Source organism: Apium graveolens, chromosome 4, assembly GCF_009905375.1.
Source record: "Apium graveolens cultivar Ventura chromosome 4, ASM990537v1, whole genome shotgun sequence".
In the NCBI taxonomy this organism is placed as follows: domain Eukaryota; kingdom Viridiplantae; phylum Streptophyta; class Magnoliopsida; order Apiales; family Apiaceae; genus Apium; species Apium graveolens.
In genome coordinates, this window is record NC_133650.1 from 243,348,121 (window position 1) to 243,352,450 (window position 4,330).

The 4,330-nt window shown below is 34.1% G+C and overlaps 1 long non-coding RNA gene across 1 annotated transcript; it reads right to left on the reverse strand.

Moving 5' to 3' along the window:
- Positions 1-2,515: 2,515 nt before the first annotated feature.
- On the reverse strand, positions 2,516-3,812 carry LOC141717079 (uncharacterized). The gene is made up of 3 exons (XR_012573517.1): positions 3,664-3,812; positions 3,465-3,542; positions 2,516-2,603 (listed from the first exon to the last, which is right to left on the reverse strand). It is a non-coding gene; the product is annotated as an uncharacterized LOC141717079 (long non-coding RNA).
- Positions 3,813-4,330: the final 518 nt, after the last annotated feature.

A 4,330-nucleotide genomic window follows, 5' to 3' on the forward strand; every position in this document is an offset into this window, starting at 1 on the left:
GTCGATCTTAAACGATTCCATCAATTTCCGTATAACACTTCACATAAACACTTCAACATAACTCCTGGTAGTCCATCAACAAACTCTATCGGCTTAACCAATAGACTCTCTTTCTCATATAACTCTTAGAAATCTTTTCTCTGAGTGCTACAACTCATTCTCTTCCCTTAATGTTGGCTTTTCAATCGACTGTTAATAACTCAACCAATGCCTCAACTCTTAAGGCTAAGGTCCCCTTGGGTACTACCGTCGCGACTACTCCATAGTAATCCGACTACGAACTCGATGAGAGTTCTTGTTAACTTTTAGATCCTCAATCTACCCATTTTACTTTTACTGTTTCCAAGACTTATAACCTTTGGCTCTGATACCATTTCTTTAACACCCCCAAATCCAAGGTCGTGAATTCGGGTCGTTACGATCACTTATTAATTAAATAATTCTTTTTTCACAATATTACTCGACCTTTTATTCAAACTCACATACACACAGGTTATATGCTTGGAAACATTATCAAATAAATCATTTCCACTTATCTACCTGACGGGGCTGGCGGACAAAAAGCCTACGGAACTCACGAGCGTTCCTTACCCGCCTAAGGACAACAGTCCTGGTCTGATCCATGCTGGTAGTCTGTTGTGATATGATATATAAAAGCAAGGGTGAGCATTAAAGCTCAGCAAGGTATATATCCCCAAATTTAAGTATGTAAGGATAAATAAAACCAATAATTATACTTTGTATCTCCAAAGCGTTCTGAAAGTTTATATGCTTATCAAATTTATAATATTCTCAAAATCAACTACAATAGTATATCCAATGAATACTTGTATTCATCTCTTTCTCAAAATCATTTTATACTCGTACTCATTTTATTTCAAAATCTCAAGATGTTACTCGAACCAAGATTCTCATATGGGTGTGATATATATTCGTCAACATCCCAATTTAAAACTCAGCCTTATCGGCAGATTTCACAAATGGATTTGATATATAATCATCAACATCCTTATTTAAACTCAGCCTTATCGGCAGATTTCTCAAATGGATTTGATATATATTCATCAATATCCTTGTTTAAAACTCAGCCTTATCGGCTCTCTGTTGTATATTTCACAACAGTTTTTCCAAAATGGAAGAAAGGGACTATACTGGAATAAACCACGTATCGGTGATCAGCCGAATACGAAATTTTCTCTACTAGTAGAAGGAATATAAACCTAGCCGCCTTTGGGCTCATCAAGACACTACACGGTGGTTTCCCATTGCCGTGCAAGTCCGAAAGTCAATGGTCATATAGACCATATAACCATACAATGCGCCACTCCACGCTTGCATAATGCGCCACTCCGCGCTTGGTCACTGCCCGATACCACTCCGTGCCGGGCATGCCACATTCCAGTCCCAAAACAATTATATCTTTTGCTCAAAATCCTTTTTCGAAGGAATAGGTCGTTAAAAGTTGACCTCTAAATAAGATGATTTATTCATCACTTTTAACTCAATTGATCTTTGGGCGTTGTCGAAGTTTTGAATTTAAAATCATTTTCAAATCCCTATTTGTAGTAGGGTGACACATATATTACTCACTTGTTCTCTATTGAACGAGGAAGCAAAACTCTTATGCTTCTAGACTAAGTTCCCTAAGGTTTTGATACGTTTCAAATGATTAATCTCTTTCAAGATTTTATGAATAATTTAGAAAGTACCTTTGGGAACTATGTCTATTTTTAAATAAGTTTTTTAGAAGTCCGAAGATATTAAATATCTAAGGTCTCATAATAATTTAAGAGGGATTCAATGAATTGATAAAATCTTATAAATAAAACATCTCTGTATAAGGTTCAATGAATTGATAAAAACCTTCTATATAAAATATCTCTGAATATGGTTCAATGAATTGATAAAATCTTAAGTACAAAGTATTTCGAATTAAGGTTCAATGAATTAATAAACCTTAAATACAAAATATTTCTGAAATACAAAATATTTCTGAATGAGGTCCAACGAATGGAGACACCTTAATCAAATAATCAAAACAGGGTTTGGTATCCTATAATTGCTCTTTGAATAGTTAAATCTTTATTAAATAACGTGAAATGATTTATAAACTATTCAGTATATTTTTAAATACTTTCTGGATATTTAATAATCCCTTAAGTATCGCTTTATAAAATAATCAATCAAGTAAGGGTGTCCCTTAAATGAATAAATCAATATTTCTCGAAGTTTAAGTCAAAATCTCAATCGTTCGCTTGATATCTATATTACGCGAAAGGTACTTTATTTATGGAAATAGAAACCTTTCGCGTCCGGCTCTCTCCGGAATTAAATCGCTATTAAAATATCTCCAACTCCCATTATCATATATTATATTTGAAATACATTTCAATTTCTCATACTCGTGTAAAACGAAATTTGTTTTTGTAACAATCGCATAATTCGTATGCATTGATATCATAGACAAGCATATATATTTGAAATGTAAATCATGGCATCAATATCACAACAGTATATATATAGCATGGATAGTATGAGATAGGTTTTCAAAAACTTGCCTCGAGTAATCGAAGTGGTATGGTCTCTGGTGTTTGGTTGGCGATCTATAAACAAGAACCAACGGTCTAAGTTATTACGCGATTAACGTCTCGCTTTTATTAAGCAACTTTCGCAACTACTCAAGTATAACGAATCTTCGATCGTCACATTCTCAACACTTATATTCTCACTTTATAACATGGTCGAGTTTTGAAATCGATCGTTCGCTTTAGAAAGTCCATTTCGAGTTTTAAGCTCGAACGTGAGAAAACGCGCGTCAAAACTAGGTTTTTATGCGTTTCTCGCTTGCGCTCACTTTACCAAAACATTTTTATAAACTCGAAAAATTAATATTTTCTCAAAATTCTTTTTGTAAAGTCTTCTCTACTGTCATATCCATTTTTTGTAAGTTTTCCAGAATCTCAGAATTATTTTAAGTCCTTCAAAATCACCATGCAAGTGGACTTAAGTGCAGTTGGCTAATCGCAGAAATGTTTTACACTAAAACGACCATAACTCCTAAACCGTAAATCTCCTCATGATGATCTATACATGTATAGAAACTGAAAAACAATATCTATCTATTCATGGCCAGTGGTTTTCAAATTTTAACCATTTTCATGGCCGAATGTCCTGCAGAAAACAGATCAAGTGCAAGAATGCCCAAACTCAATTTCTACTACTTGATCTTAACACAATCACTACCTATAACCATCATAAACACAAGTACTTCTCAAGATCCACCCACATGAACCTTATATGCTCTATCTAGTACCACATACATGGATTACAACTCAATATCTCAAGCCTTTAGCAAGAACATAATCAATACAAACTCAAACAAACACAATCCTTTGGATCTTAACACTACAACAAACATAACTCTTAAATCCAACCATAAAACCTTAAAGGGTTGAAAGTTATACCTTCTTGGACACTAGGAAGGTTAGTTCTAGGATGATTGAGGCTTGGTTTTCTTAGAAAACACTTAGAAGGGCTAGATCCTTAAGAAACAAATCCAAGAAACAAGTTAAAATTTCGGAGTAACCTTTCTGCACCTCATTCAAACATTTTTATAAAATTGAAAAAAATTAATTTGAGGCTGAAATTTGTTACGAAGATTACCCATGATATAGAGAAGCTATGGTAAAAATTTCATGATATTTGAATGAGTATATTTTGAGTTATGAATTTTTCTTTCTCCCTTGCTCAGAAAATCCGAACTGCTGGAATGAAAAATGGGAGAGCTTTAAGTGAGGGAAAAGGGGTTGTTTTCTTTTGTGGCTAAAGTATGGGAGTGTATAATGAATATATGGGATGTATGCAGCATATTTGACAGTAATTTGGCAAAGGTATGGGTTGGTTTGATTGTGTGGTGAAGTGAGAAAAGGGAGAAGTATGGCTTGTGTACTTGTTTGTCTCCCATCACTATTCAACACTATTCCACTAACTATTCTAGTTAGCTTCTAATCATCTAGTTACACTCCTAACTACTAGTTAGGACTTGGTTATGCATGGCCAACTTGCATGGGATTTAATTTCTCATTCGTTTATTTATCGTAAACGCAATCGTCGTTCCATTCCGATAGTTTCCACGTATAACGACTTGTTTCGTAGAGATTTCTTTTATTGCTTATAATCCTATAACCAATTCAATTCCTTCTCTTGATCATAGAAACACCTTGATATATTATTTATTTCACGTAGTATTCCCGGTTCTACGCCATTCTTTACGGATACGAAAACACGTAGTATAATTGTGAATCTTCGAATTTCGTCGACTTTTACATTC